Here is a 16469-nt window from a genome sequence, read left to right as displayed (position 1 = left end):
GTAGAAGCTCAGTTTAGTTTAGTTCAGTGTGGTTTAAATTTTACTACTGAAAATCGAAACACTGATGAGCAAATCCACTGATCCACAGATCCACAAATTGCAAACTAAGCAAGCCAGTGGGGACAGTGGCGAGGACAAATGGAGGAGAGACTTGTGGTTGCTCTGGAGCTGTATGACTTCACAAATGTTGAATATCACAATATTATTAAATATAAAATGTATACTAATATCAACAACAACACTTGGGCACAATACACAGCTGATTTAGTCATTGCCTTGCGATATAAAAAGGGCTAAAAATCGCATCACATTTTCAAAACTGAAAAGTGTGTTGGGTGTGTTCGGCCCCTAAGGACATTAGATTTGAAACTAAGAGTAAATTGTAAGCTAATTGAAATTTTTTGAGGTGAATTTTACTGTATTCATTTATTTATTTACAACATATACATTTACAAAATTTACTAAAATGTTTTGTTCTTAAAGGAAAAGAAGCTAAAATAGTTTTTTTCATGGAGTCTTGAGACATTTCATGGTTTAATTGCAAAATGAAAACTCATTTATCATTTAACGTTGGTCAGTAATGAGAATGACGACATTATAAGTAATCATCATATTAACAGGGTTATTTTTCCACTATATATATATATATATATATATATATATACACACATATCATTTTTAAGAAGCATAATTTTGCAACAATGTAGGGACAGACAGGAGCATGCAGATAGGGATAGGATGGCTGACGTGAAACTGACGTTTCGACAGTGCGGAATTCGAACTCAGTGTGTTTCCACACACATTTCGAAGCGGAAGTGTTTCGAAACACTGCACCCAAGCATGATCTAAAATACACAGGTCATGTGACTAATGTGATCTATAACACCCAGGTCATGTGACTAAAGTGTTCCGAAATACCAGGTCATCATGTGACTAAATCAATTCAATTGTTTCATTTCAGAAGCCATTCGAGACCTAGCGAATTTGCATTTGACTGACAGGGTCGGAAAAAAATAACACATGTAGCCAAATCTCATGCAGCCTAGTGGACCGTGCATGTGCTCTGTGTTGCAACTGGTTCAAGTTCGAATCCTGACTTGTAGAAATACTCAAAAAATATGGCTTGTTGTGTTTTAATAATGTTACTTTTTATGACCAAAATAAGACAAATTTATTCACAAAGTGTTTTTTGGTTGTTAAACCAATGTTAAAAACAAAATAGAGCTTTTAAAAAATAACATCTACAGCTGCATCACTCTGGATTCAAACCTATGATCTCGGCATGCTAGTTTGGAACTCTCACGGCTTCACTAAATCTCAACATGAAAACACATGAAACCTCAACTCTACAGCGTGGGGTTTAATACCTCAATTTGCTTTATTGTTTTTCTGCTGAAGCAGTTCCAGAGCAATACATAAATTATCAATAGGTGTCACCATAGAGACGAGTTTCGAAATGTTTCAACACATTTGCTTCGACTGTTTCAATGTTTCATGAAGCCTCACTTTGCCCACCACTACATGTAGATAATCTAAAAGCATAGTCAGAGTATAGGCGAATGTTCAGGATAGAGAGCAAGACAACATAAAACAATAAACAAAGCAAAGGCCAAAAACATGGCAGGCAAAACATGGAAACGCTTCGTAATGCTCACTTACAGTTTAACAAACAAGACTCAGCAAAGTTTGCAGGTGTTTGAGATGCATTTATAGTCCAAATAATGAGTCCATACGAGCATCAGCTGTGTGTGTAATCAGAGAGAGTTGGAATTGGTGTGTGTAAGGTGCATGTTGGGAGTTGTGGTTCATTAAATTGACAGATGGGTAGTTCTGCAAATGCTAGATCGCTGGTGATTGTACAAATAAGTTCAGTTTTTTTTAACATTTTAGGTCTATGCAATAAATATTAAAACTTCTAAACCATTTTTTATGATTTAGTGTTCTACTATAGTAATTTCAATATTTACAATAATATAGTAAATTGGTTGGGTATCTCCCACATTGTTTCAAAGCAACATTAAAACTGTGGAATAGTTTACAATGTTTTATAATAGTACTCATTTAATTTATTTAGTGTCCTTTTCATTTAAAACCTTAAATTAAGGTTTAATCTAGTTTATATATATATATATATATATATATATATATATATATATATATATATATATATATATATATATATATATATATATATATATATATAATTTTTATTTTTAAGTAACACAGTAGTTACTTTCCATAATAAAAATGATGGAACCTGGTTACTAATTTTGAGCAGTAACTATAACTAATTACTTTTTTTAAATGACATGCCCAGCTGGTGTTGGTGTATTGTAAGTAAGCTCAATGGGAATTCTCTGACTGGTAGAAGTCACCCACTGATAATGACATGCCATGTAAAGCCATAAACAGATGGAGGCAGCAGGACTGGCGTGTGGGATGTTGGCATTGGTGGATCAGACATCTGCATGAGAAGTGTTGAATCTTATCAAGCCTTTCACAAGCATAATGAGGCTCTAAATGGCGGCGTGCAATGGACTTCTAAATGAGAACACAAGTTTAAATGTATTTATTTATCAGTTTAAGTATGATGTTTACACGGCTTGCTCATTAACAGCATACAGTGTACAGCATTGCTTTTATTTACTTAATGTATATTTGGTACTATCCGCAAGTAGCCAATACTGTCATTTGTTTATATGAACATTCTGTTCAATAAAGTCCCATCAAAGGCATTAAGGTACATTTATGTCCTTTAAATTGCACTCATTAAATAATGCATCCTCATTAAAATCTCATTTTATGGTTTGAGTAATCTCAGGGTCATTTTGATGTGACTGAAGGGAGTGATGGGTTATTTATTTACTTTTTAATTAGTCTGTCCTTTTCACCATTTACCATTAAAAGCACAAAAAGCTTTTCATTTTACTTTGCATTTTAGCTGGTCATTTACATGACGACAATATTTAGGGGACGTTATTGGTTTTTTTTTTTTTGTTTTTTTTGTAGAGTTTGATCTGTTTTAAATTGAGCAGTGTATTCACACTAAATAAATAATTAGAAAGGTAGACAGACAGATAGACAGACAGACAGATAGATAGATCTGTTTATCATGTTTGTAGTTTATTTACACTTTTCACCCGCGTTTGTAGTTCTAATTGATTTTGCATCCAACGTGCAATGTACTGTGGGAAATATCAGTGGTTAGAGTATGAACGCTTCTACACTTAACATTTTTACCGGAATTAGTAAACCATTCAGGAACATTTAGCATACTCTTTTCAACATACTATGATTTAGGACATACTAATTCTATTTTCTAATACTATTTAGGGCGGATAGTATGTGAATTGAGACGCAGCAATAGTGTTTCTTTATATTGCCAAAAACTGGCCTGGCACCGCACATACTGGGGTGTTTTATTTTTGTAATTTTCTCAGATCTGTGTGAACAGTTAACAGGTGAAAACTTCCATCTTTACTGTTGGATGTAAATGTATCGTTAAGGGCCATTTACACACATCACAGAAAAAATTCGCAGAACGCATCTTTGCATCTAAAACATGAGATGCAACATTTGGTGTTATAAACCGCTATGTTGCTGTCAGATGCAACAGTTGACTCGTCAATTTTCTACCGTAAAGTTTGCAATCCTTACCTTGCTTCTTAGTTCTTCTGATTGATCCACTGCTTTGGAACTGATATTGATGAGCAGCCCTGCACATAAAAGTTGAAGTTCTCTTTAACTTGACTTAACATCTTAAAAACAAGCACTCATGTAAAACCGCTGCATAAGATGCGAGATGTGAGTGTAAAGGGTCGTTCACACCAACCACAATAACTAGAAGTATTTGACAATAAAGATACAGTTTTAATTATCATTCTGAATGTTAAACAACTGCTGAGTCCAGTCTATAAGGATAAAGATATAGAGAAACTGTCATGGTTAACGGGTCTGTGTGTTGTTTCTGTATGTTATGTGTTATGCCGTGTGTGCGAGGGTGTGATTGTTTGTTTACCTTTTGTGCTGGCAGCATGCTCTCGGATCAGCGTTCACCAGCTGATTTCTGTTTTGCTGGCTATACAGTATATTCGGTCGGAGGTTAATGCTGGTTATTAGTCCGTTGTTGTTCTTGTTCCTGTATGTTTGTCCTCTAGGGTTTATCTGAAGTCTGTTCGTCGGGTGACGAGATTGTTGGCCTAGTAGGAACTCTTTGGTTTTGGACTTTTTGCTATTTTCTTTGTCTTCAGCTTTCTGCCCTTTTGAACTCTTGGCGGCTTGTTTCACAGTTGCACTTATAATACATTTCACTTCACTTGCTATTGGGTCCCCTCTCATGCTGTGTTTGATTGTCACAGAAATATTGTTAGGATCACTTTCAAAAAGTTTTTTTGCCTGGTAATATATGGTAAAACACACAGCCAGTCAATTTAAAGCCACAGACAGCATTGCGGAGGCACTCTGCTTGATGTTAAGTCACATTTTCAAAGATAATTTAAAGATTTAGGGCTTTATTTTAATGATCTAGGCACAAAGTCTAAAGCGCATGACACAAACGTATTAAGGGTGTGTGCGAATCCATTTCTGCTATTTTAAGGATGGAAAAATACGCTGTGCACCCTGGTGCATGATCTAACAGGGTTGAGCTTATTCTCTTAATGAATTATGGATGTGTTTTGAGCATAACGTGCAATAAATCAATCAGAGTCTCACCTCATATTCCCTTTAAGATGTCAGTTGCATCACGCCACGGTGCATTTCCTATTTACATGGCGGACTTTGTAAGTGGAAAAACTGAATGCTTTACTTGTAAGGAAACAGTTAAACAAACCAGCAGCGCAAGGATAAAGAATGAGCCGACTCCATTTGGCCAATTTACTTTCTCTTTATTTTACTTTTACTCTTTACTTTACTCCTTTACTTTCGTAGATTTGGAGAAATAACAGTGTTATACACACTCCACTGAAGACATCCATTAGCCTACATATTTAATTTTGTTTGTTCTAATTTTCAGCTAACAAATAAATAAACAATAACAGTAAAGTGTGGTCAAACATTTAAGCACACGTCCTATTTTTATGCCCCATATAGTGATGAATACTTCTCCAAATCTCGGCAGGTGGACAAATCTAAACTAGTTTTTATTAAAACAAATATAAATATGCGTGTTATTAATAATAGTATTAATAGCAAAAATGCGCCTTAACACCTCTTTTTTAGACCGGAACACCTATGAGTCAACAAAGTGGATGGATTTGCTATTTAAACAACGTGGTGCAAAATATGAAAATTAGGGTTGCGCTGGTCTGAATATAGCAACAAATCACGCCACGCCTTGTACCGTATTGCGCAGACTGTATGATAGGGCTCAATGACCACCATGAAAACAACTGGTTATGCTACAGGAAATAAAAAAAAAATTAAGTAATGCGAACTGGACTACCAAATTGAAGTATAAAAATAAAAGAATCAGGTGTCAACAGCTAGCTGAAAATACTGGGGAAAATAATGTGTTTTTATTTGACTACTGCACTAATTGTGATTGCTAAGGACGTACTCACACTATGTACAGTTGCCTTAAACCGGGCCAAAGCACGCTTGTCCCCCCTCCCGTCTCCTCTGATGGCCCACACTCACATTATATTCGGGCCTGGGCACGCTTACGTCATCGATGATGCGCTGGTCAGAAGCGCTCTCGCTCAGCACAGTGGAGATTTCTCTAGTTATATCGTTTAAGTCGTTTGACATGCCGTGACACGCTGTGAAATATTTCACCGAACAGATCAGCCATTTTTGACGCTCATAAACAATCAAAGTCCTCGTGCTGCAGCAATTAGGAGGTTTGCTGAAGGGGTCAGCTGGGTGCAGGGTGGCTGCTGTCGTGCAGAGAGGGGTTTGCGTCTTTAATAAATTACGACAATTTGCGTTTATTGAACAAAAAGAATGATTAATAAACACATATGAAACAGTCCCTAAAAGTCACGTCTCCCTTTCAGTTTCAAAGCCCAAGTGAACCGCACTCACCTCTTCCAACCTGGCCAGGGCTGGTCAAGTGAACTGTGCCTGAGCTCGATTCAGAGCACTCACACTTCTCAAACAATCCGGGAAACGGGCCTGAGCACGGTTCGGATAGCATGGTGTGAGTACGCCCTAAGTTCACCATTTGACTGGATTGATTGGAAAAGCTATATTCACTTAACAGATGTGCTTGTAGCACAACAAGGACAATCTAAAAATAAAGAGATCGTTATCATTCATCTGTGGGATTGCAAATATTTTTATCATGATATTTATAGTTATAGTGCTCGGTGTGAACATGCCTTAACGGTCATGCACATCTATCAGGTGCATGTTTACATAAGAAAACAATGGAAGAGTTGCACATTAGAAGGGAAAAACAAGCTCTCTGTGAGTTGCCATTTAGCCTGTAGGGTGCTGCTTTTAGGAATTCAATATGGACACAAACACCAAAGCGAAGCAATAGAGATCCTGATTCCCTTCCAAATGTTACATTTTACTCAGTTGCTTCTTTCTATTCCTGTATTTTCTTGTCTGAACATTTTTGTGAAGTCTTTCCTCATACTAAAGTGCCCCGGGTCTCAGAATCTCACACATTTCACTGCATTTCTTATCATAAATAACAAAGTTTAATATAGGAACCGAAAGTCACTGATTTTGTTTTACAGTAAATGACTCTGGCTGATGGGAAGTGAGCCTAGCTATTTCCACCCTGGAGACACACTATTTAAGCCATTTTCATCTGTGTGGCCTTGAACCGATGGGCAATTCAGTCGCACATAATCGCTGCAGTTCCTTGCAGATTCTCCCCTGTGAGCCTCATGACTGATCTTAATTAATTACCCAATCTGGATCCTTAAAATGCAGTCTGCGGACTGTACTGAAACTCACATAGTCCCAACCCAGGCCTCTAGCTGAGTCAAAGTATTTATGTTTCTTGGTGTCTATATCTGTCATTATCTACTTGTACCGTAATGAGACATCAGTTAGTAAGCTGAGCCTTAGTTCTGATATGAGTCTACTGTAAAGTGTCGTTTCACTTTCATACAGCCTGAATCAGTCAGATGGACGAGTTTGCACAACTACAGTACGTGCCATTTCACTTCCTGCTGGAAAGTTAGCCTGTGAAAAGATTACTGGCAGAGCTCAGTTACAACATTTCAGACACAACATCACAGCACTTCTGAAGGACAGCGTGTACCGAACATTCTGACCTTTCTTCTTGGAGTTTTAATAAAGGTGCCTTAATTAATAAAGGTTAAGCAATATATTGTTTTTACTGATTAATCAGCACCAATAGTTGCCTTGTGGAGTACTGTGGGGTTAATTGTTTAATGGTATAGTGATTGATATCAGAGAAATTATTGGTTAACCTCTATAAATGACTTGTGCTTCAGATGTTGGCCCCAGTCGTGAGATGATATTGTAATGGTGTCCCAAAAATTCTCCAGACTATTAATCATGTTCACAGAAAGGTTAGTAATGAACATTTATACACAAGTATTTTTTTGTGTATAAAGCATCTGTTTTGAGAGAAATGCTTCTAATATGATAAGTGAACAACCCATACAGCTTTACCTTGACATTTCCTCGAGAATGACGTAAATTTCAACTTTCTGTCATACATCATTGGAGTACCATTGGTACCCTTTGGCAGTGGAGACACAAGTCTGATAAAGGTGACCTGTACTGAACCATACCGTACCGTACCACTCAGTGGAAATGGGCAAATAGTTGACCTTCTTGACACTTGTTTTGACATTTTCAGATTTTCACAGAGATAACATTGTAGTCCTCCTTTGAATCTGAACTATGCTGATGCATAGGCATTTTGTACACTCTCATTTGAATTTAATGTTACAGTCACCAAAATGGCATATTTCGGATTGAAGCTGTCAATGGGACAGTTACATAGAGTTATCAAAAATTCATCCCAGGCTCTTTCTAAAAATGTACCTCTATATACATTTCTGAAGAGCACCAAAAACATCCCATACCTCAAATTTCTCTCGCAAGTACCATTCGTACATAGGCATGGGACGATAACCGTTTTCATGGTATATCGCTGTTTGGAAAAGTCAAAGTTTCAAAACCGCCAAAATTTTCTGTAATAGCGTTCCTAAGATATGTGTAAGATTTTTTATTTAATTCTTTTTTTGTTTTAAAAAAAAAAAAAATATATATATATATATATATATATATATATATATATATATATATATATATATATATATATATATATATATATATATATATATATCAAAACCATTATAAATTGTAAAGAAATCAGTGTTTTAAACTAATGACGACAGCAGAAGTCAATGATTTCAATTAGATTATTTAGCCTGACATGTTTACTGCTCCAAAATATATAAAAAAAAAAAAAAAGGTTGTGGTCAAAGGGGTTTAGATGTTTAGTTTTTTTACCCAGACAATTAAATTGAATATATTTTAGAGCAGTGAGCACAATACTGTCATATTGTATACTTGAGATATTTTCACCCAAGGTTATCATACCGTCAGAATCTTATACCGGTCCATGCCTATTCGCACCTGCTGTGCCAGAGACCGCTGTTTCAACTATTTGACTGACTGACCAATCAACTGACCCTCCCTCTCCTTCCCTAAACCCAACCAATAGTTTTTTCAAAAGCACCGATTGACCCGCCAACCCACTTCTCTAAACTCAACCAACAGTTTTAAAAAGAACTGCAGAAAATCTGCGTTTTCAGGTTTTTCCACATTCTCACCCTGCTATTTACTTGTTTATTTTATTTATTTTCCTTCTGTTTTTGACTTATTTGCTTTTTTGCAATCATTCTTTGAACCCCACTTAACCCCTATGGTAGTGTTCAACTCCTGTCTGCATGTAAGCGGTCAGCTGGTAAGCGTAAAAAGGAACGGTGCCATACTGTATACAAATAAAAATGCAGCCACTCCTACTTCTGGCTACATAATTTGCAATCTCTAGAGACGTATATATGGCTATGTTTACTGTACGTTCACACCAAAAGCGGTGAGAGAGTCAATGTAGCTTTAAGTCATTTATTTTCAGTGAGAGCCTACGAGGAGCATCACTACAGGTCTTTGGTGGTGTGACCGTTGAGGAGAGTTGAAATCGAATCGACTTTATGGTAAAAAGCTATGACTGGATAATTAAGTGGAACAAAGCCAAACCACATGCAAGTCGATCTTCCATTGTTAAAATAATTTAATCAAAACTGTGCAACATTTTTATGCTAAAAAGAATGTTTTATGCTGGAATGTAACTGATATACTGCAACGGCCCCTTTAAATACGAGATCAATATAGCGAATATTGATGCTCTCACCACCGGAGCTGAAGGCAGACAGCATTGTCGCCAGGGTGGCCAGAGTGATCTTTGACGCTCTCACCGCCTTCGGTGTGAACGCATAGTTACAGAATGAGCCTATGTTGCAAAAATTATTCATGGGGTATTTTGAGAGCATCAGAAACTTATACATCTTGTAAAAAGGGGCATAATATTGTTTTGTAAAAATTGTGTATTTTATAACCATTTATGGGGTGTTTAAGGGCTCAAAATGTTTAAATTAGTTGTCATTTCAGTTAAGTTTCAATTAGAAACATATGAAGCAATCCCTCTCTTTACAGTATATAAAGCCTTTAGTTAAACCTATTCAGTTAGACTTAAGTTAAACCTCTTTTTATGTCTTTTTGTGTGGAATGTAGCATTGAAAAGAGGTCAGAATGAATCACAAACAGGAACAAAAACAATTTAATTGATTGGAATAACAGATCCCACAGTACAGTAATAGACTGTATGAATAACAGCGTCTGACCCCTTGACCCATCATCTTGTATTTGTGTTTGTCCTTCAGTCGGCCCCCTGTGGGGATTGGCTGTGTTCAGCTGGGGCCGTGGACATGTCCATCTGTGTGGGTTCAGCATATGAACACAATCTGCCAACCCGTGGGCCACTCACAGCGAGACCAGCGCTTCAATCCTTAGCAGAATAAGCCTTGTAATGCCTTAAGTCTGATTACAAAGAGCTTCGTCATACAGTTGCAGCTGCCGAAGCTTGTGCTCCTGCAGGAACTGTCATCATCTGTATTGAATGTCGACTGCAGGGGTTTCCTATACTGAGTCCAAATGCGTACTCAGTTTCTTCAATGCTCTCATAATTACTCTGAAAACAGAAACAGACTACAAACAATTCTTCAATTCTGTGAAAAAGACTACAAACACATACCCATGTGCAGGACTCAAAAAGCTAAATATTTAATCTTCCCCTTTAACACTTAGGCAATACTTAGATAGCAATGATTTTTTTTTTCTTTTTGCAGATTCTAAAAGTTTTGTGTTTACACCCAAATCGAAATGGGTAACTTTGTATGTCCCATAAACAACATAGGCTCATTCTGAAAACGTAGCCCTATATACATTTCTGGAGATCGCATATTATGTAGCCAGAGGTATGTATGGCTGCATTTCGTCTTTAAAATTAACACTAGTTGGTGGTATGATGCCATTCCTTTTCGTGCTTACCAGCTGACCACTTACCTCTGTATGGACAGCTTTCCCGCTGTTACCAGTTAGTCCAGTTAGCTCATAATGTATGTATGAAAAGTCCTTACCCCAGATGGAGGAGTTCAAGTGCGTGAGCATGAGATTGACAGGCTGATCGGTGCAGCAGTTATGCGGTCGATGCACCGGTCCGTTGTGGTAAAGAAGGAGCTGACCTGAAAGGCAAAGCTTTCGATTTACCGGTCAATCCTACTCTCACCTATATAGTCATGAACTTTGGGTCATGACCGAAAGGACAAGATCTCGGATACAAGCAGCCGAAATGAGTTTCCTTCGCAAGTTGGCAGGGCACACCCTTACAGACAGGGTGAGGAGCTCTGTCACCTAGAACGAGCTCAGAGTAGAGCTGCTGCTACTCCACATCGAGAGAAGTCAGCAGAGGTGGCTCGGGCATCTGGATACCTCCAGGACGCCTACCTAGGGAGGTGCTTCAGGCATGTACCACCTGAAGGAGGCCTCGGGGAAGACCCAGGACACGTTGGAGGGACTATGTCTCCGGGCTGGCCTTGGGAACACCTCTGGATCCCCCCGGAGGAGCTGGAGGAAGTGTCTGGGGAGATGGAAGCCTGAAGTTGTCTCCTAAGACTGCTGCCCCTGGAAAAGCGGATGAAAATGACATGACATGAGCACTAACAAAATTGGCCGTAGTGAATGAGTGTGTGTGCAAATGGGAAACTGTATGGGTGTTTCCCAGTGCTGGGTGGAGCTGGAAGGGCATTCGCCTCTTAAAAAAAAACATATGCCAGAGTAATTGATGGTTCATTCCTCAGTGTTGACCCCAGATAAATCAGGGACTAAGCTGAAGGATATAGTGAGGATAATAAAGCACTCCGTGATGGGCATGCATGTTAAATAGAGTGTATCTAAGAAAGAAAGTTTTTAACAGAGCCATAGTGTCATCTTTTACTATTTTTTTTTTTTTCAAAAAATTTATTAACCTCAGCTAACCCCTGTATCATGCATGACTTTTTTTTTTTATATAGATTGTATAATGATGACAACACTTAAATTAGACTAAAACTACAACTACAACATGTAGTTTTTATAGTTATTGACTCACTTTATATTATGTTATAAGCTACTAAGTGAATCATTTAAAACTCTGTATTTACATATACATTTACTGTAATAATAATGCGTATCTGTTATCACACTGTTGGCCTTATTTTATTTATTTCAATTAATTGCATGTACTGTATATCTTGAACATTCAAAGCATTTTGTTGTTCAGCTCAAAATTTGGCATAAGTTAACACAAACAATAACATAAACACTTCTTTGAATTCCAGCTTATTCCTGTAATTAGTACTGACACAAACTACTGTTTAAACAGTCGTATGACCATATCGTATTGTTCATGTCAGTGTCAGTCATTCATATTATTGCTTATAGCTCCTGCTGTGAATAAGCTTTGTAAAATCTTTATTATATGTTCAGCGTTTTATATGAAAAGGCTTTGAAATGGCGAAAGGAATATATTAAACAAACGCTGCTGTAAATCAATGTTCATATCAATGTGGCATATAAAAGAAAACAAACATGAGGGAAGTTCACATTCATTCCCCGTTGATGTGAATCGTTTCTCTTCCATTTGTTGCCATTAGATAAATACTCACTTCCCAAAAAAAAAATGTTTCACTGTAAACTGCAGAAGAAAATGTAGCATTTTTGGAAAGAAATTAGTCTTCATGCTGGATCTTATGTGCTGTAAAACAATAAAATGAAACTGTTTTATGCTTGTATTGAATCATAATTTCATCTTTAAAATCCCCCTATTATGCTTTTATGGTGTTAACTTTCATGTATTTGAGTTGAAAAGCATATAATATATAATATACATGTTAAGAAAATGAAAGTGTTTATTGACCTTGGACGCATGTAAACGTAATCTATTGACCTTATTCTTGATGTACAAGCGGGCACATACATTGGAATCTATTTGACTTGAGACTTCCGGTCTCATTCACTTTCATTGATATTTAGAGGTTAAAAACAGCTTGTTATAATGCTTGATGTTGCAAACTGACGTTTTCTTATTGTATTACAGTATTCAACACTTATGTGTAGTCATGAATACACATGTTTATAGTGCAAGTAGTTTGAACATTTTCTGCAGTTTATTATTTCTAGTCATTCTCCTATAGGCAACTGAATTGGAAGTGCAATCGCAAAAATAAGAACACTTCCGCATTGAAAATTAATGTCAATAGGAGACATCCAGAATAAAATAAGGGACCTTTAAAATACATTAATTGATCCTGCTATATACAGTATTGTGACCTAACTAGTGTACTTACACTGAAATCATTTGATACAATGTCCTCATTGTGCAAATAAATGTTTTTTAAATTGTACTTAGGATTGGTTAAATTCATAGGCATATTTAATTTACTTTAATTACACTGTTTAATTACAGGGTAACCGTTCCTTACACCGTTACCCACCCTTAAACATACCTATACCCTATCCAGGCTCATTCTGAAAACGTACTGCTATATACATTTCTGGAGAGCGACAAATACGTTGCATGAGGTATGTTTTTTGGCCAATTTTGTTTTCGCGAATCCACCAGAAGCCGCTGTGTATGCTTTTTTACCTCAATTTTTTTTTTCGCAAGTGCCATTCATGCCTGCTGTTCTCACAGAGGCTGATTTCGACTGACTGATCGACTGACGTACATGGCGAGCTATTGGACAAACTGGTAACAGCGAGAAAGCTGTCTATACAGAGGTAAGCGGTCAGCTGGTAAGCACGAAAAGGATCTGCAACAAAATGCCAAATGTACTTCTGGCTACATAATTCACGATCTCCAGAAATGTATATAGGGCTACGTTTTCAGAATGAGCCTATGTTGCCCATACCACCAAACCTGTCACTAACCCTACCTGTATACCACTTCAAGTTTACCAGAAGTGTTCTGCAATACATTATGAACACATTAAGTATTATAAATTGTATTTATTTTTTATACAAGTACATGGATTAGTAGTTAAGGCCAAACTACTAAAAGTGGGACCAAATAATTTTACTTTATTATTAATTGTAATAATAATAATAATAATAGTAATAATAATAATAATAATAATAATATTAACTGTAATATTTTATTAAGTTAATTAAGAATTAATTGCTGCTCTGTTTTTTTAGTAGTGATAATAGAAAAATTATAATAGTGATATTTTATATTAGCTGAACTAGCCAGTCTCTTTAATGTTGTTGTTTTTGATGAGCACTGACTGATGGGATATTAATGACTGGAATTGATCCAGATCTCCACAGCTCTCTGTAAATCAGGCGTTATCACTGGGGTTTAAGTGGGTGACCTGCTTCTGATGCGCTTCTGCTCTGTTCTGTTCTGGTCTGCAAAACAATAACATCCAAAAACTGAGCTTGTGTTTTCTAAAAAGACTTCGATTAAACAAACAGGTCACCAAAATAAGCATTTGCTGTTAATTCACTCACCCTTAGGGCATCCAAAATTTAGGTGAAAATTTTCCTCAGTATAACATTTTAGTTGAAATTGTATGTGGTGATTTATTAAATGCAGGTCAGTGACTACTACTGACTCTATGGCTGCGTTCCAATACTTTTGAATGTGTAACAGAAGTGTATTCAAGCTTTGGGGCATACTACTTTCTCATTAACAGACCATTATGTTGCTTAGTTACGTTCCCTGTCAATCATCTTGTCACATCAACCTTTTTTTTAAATGTAATTTCCTACCATTTTCTAGCAGTTTAATCTGCCATTCCCAGGTCTTTCATGCAGTGAAATCCCCTCAGGTGTTTGTGTAATTATACACTTAGAAGTTAATGGTCTTTATAAAAGTTTGCGTTGTTGTTTTGCAGATGATATATAAAGTGGAAAATGTGAAATAAATATATTCCAGAAGGTCCAAATATCCAAATATTTTTATCTAAGCCTCTCCATGCATCTGCCATGTTTGTAGTTTATTAACACTTTAATACTCGTGATTATAATTTAATTAAATTCACATTCAACATGCAATAAATTGTGGGCATTAGTGGAGTAAGCATGGATCTGCACTCCAAATTTATACCGGAAAGAGTAGACTAACTGTAACAAGATGTGAAGCTGAAAATGGAAGTGTGGATCCAAATGCAAGTTTATTAAACAGAGAATGGGCAGGAAAGCAATGGTCAAACCAGGAGTAAGCAGATGTGCACAGGCAATCCAGAGTCATAGTCAAATAAGAAGACAGATGGTCAGAAAGCAGGCAGCAGAAAGGAATAAACAGACAAACAAGGCGAGGATCCAAACACAGCAAAGCAAGACAAAGGAAATGTGTTGTAATGTCAGAAGTGCAGCAAACAAGACTCAGTAACTAGTGTGTGTGTGTGTGTGTGTGTGTGTGTGTGATGCTTTAATAGTCCATGTAATCAGTCTTTGACAATCATCTGGCTGTGTATGCAATCATTCAGGATTAGGAACTGCTGTGTGTGTTTGTTGTGCATGACTGAATCTTGTAGTCCATGAAATAGTAGATTTGTTAGCGATCAGTGTATGCCAGCGATCTGCTCAGGCTGGACCGTTGGTGACCATGACACTAACTCAGTAACTTTGCAATGCTCATTTGATTTGGGACACTCTGATTCTATTTTTTAAATGCTAGTTGCAACATGGGCTCATTGTAAAAACGTACTGCCTTAAACATTTCTGGAGGGCACAAATTATGTAGCCAGAGTTATGTATGGCTGCATTTTGTCTTCAAAATGGTGTGAGTTAAGCAGGTAAAAAAAAAAAACAGGGTAAGAATGTGGTAAGATCTGAAATAATAAACGTAAAAGTCAGTTGAGAGCTTTTTTTTTCTGGATTGCTTTTGAAAACAAGTCGGTTGAGTTTAGGAAGGAGGTGACCAGGTCAATTGGTGCTTTTGAAAACACTATTGGTTGGATTTGGGTAAGGGGTTGGGTGTGTCAGTCAGTCAGTCAGTCGACAGCGGTCTCTAGTGGATTTACGTGAGAACTAAAGGCACGACAGTGACTCACGAGAGAAGTTTGAATTCTAAAAAAAAATCACACACAGATAATTTTTGCAAAAACAAAAACAGCAAAAGAGCGTAGTTCCTAAGACATATTTTGTGTTGTCCAGCAATGTATACAGGGGTACGTATCAATAATGAGTATGGGTTTTCTATTTATGATGGATATTGTGCGAAATGAGAAGCAGCCCATGAGAGTCAAAAAAGGATATAAAACAAAATAGGAATGAATACTTATGGCTCTTGATGGTACAGTGAGTTCTTATGAATAGAAATGAATGACCTTCTGGTTTTCTTTTATTCTGCCATGTTTTTTGTATGTTTTTTATTCTGTTAAAGCACATCACATGTATGCTGAAAGTAGCCTGTCCATGTTTCACTCTTCTCACATGGCCTGTACAGCAGCTGCCTGAGGAGCATGTCTAAAAGAAGCATGCAAATGCATAGAAAAAACACAGGAAAAAGTAGGGGGCACAGAAATGCATGCAGGCAATATGAGCATTATGGTCATTTAAGGTGTACATACTTAGAACTCTTTTGTGTTTTGTCAATGTAATGAAGTTACAATGTTAGATTGACATATACACAAGTTATATAAGAATGCACTTAGCAAATGATTAAGCTACATAATTTAAAAGACAATCAAATATATTCCTATGGAGGCTAGTTCTATTGTTAAAACTCTGCTTAAAATAATAATAACAATAAAAAAAAAAACTTGTTATGGGTGAGAATTATAGATAGACTTAGGGCTGGGCGATAAAATCGGTATCAGTATTTATTGTCCGAACATCATTGTCAATAACAATAAACAAAGTTTGGTATGAAGTTTCGGTAAGAAGTGCTATAGTTTTTATTAAATTGTGGCTGCTGACCGCGCGCC

The 16469-nt window shown here is 36.7% G+C and overlaps 2 protein-coding genes across 19 annotated transcripts in view; both read left to right on the top strand.

Annotated features, from left to right (window-relative positions):
- vdac2 (voltage-dependent anion channel 2) overlaps positions 1-16469 on the top strand; it is a 259631-nt gene that overhangs the window by 82902 nt on the left and 160260 nt on the right. The window lies entirely within an intron of this gene.
- Positions 1-16469, top strand: part of marchf8 (membrane-associated ring finger (C3HC4) 8) — a 259237-nt gene that overhangs the window by 120795 nt on the left and 121973 nt on the right. The gene's annotated exons all lie outside the window — the stretch shown is intronic.

This window comes from Danio rerio, chromosome 13 (genome assembly GCF_049306965.1).
Source record: "Danio rerio strain Tuebingen ecotype United States chromosome 13, GRCz12tu, whole genome shotgun sequence".
Taxonomy (NCBI): Eukaryota; Metazoa; Chordata; class Actinopteri; order Cypriniformes; family Danionidae; genus Danio; species Danio rerio.
This window is presented reverse-complemented; position numbering and strand designations above follow the sequence as displayed.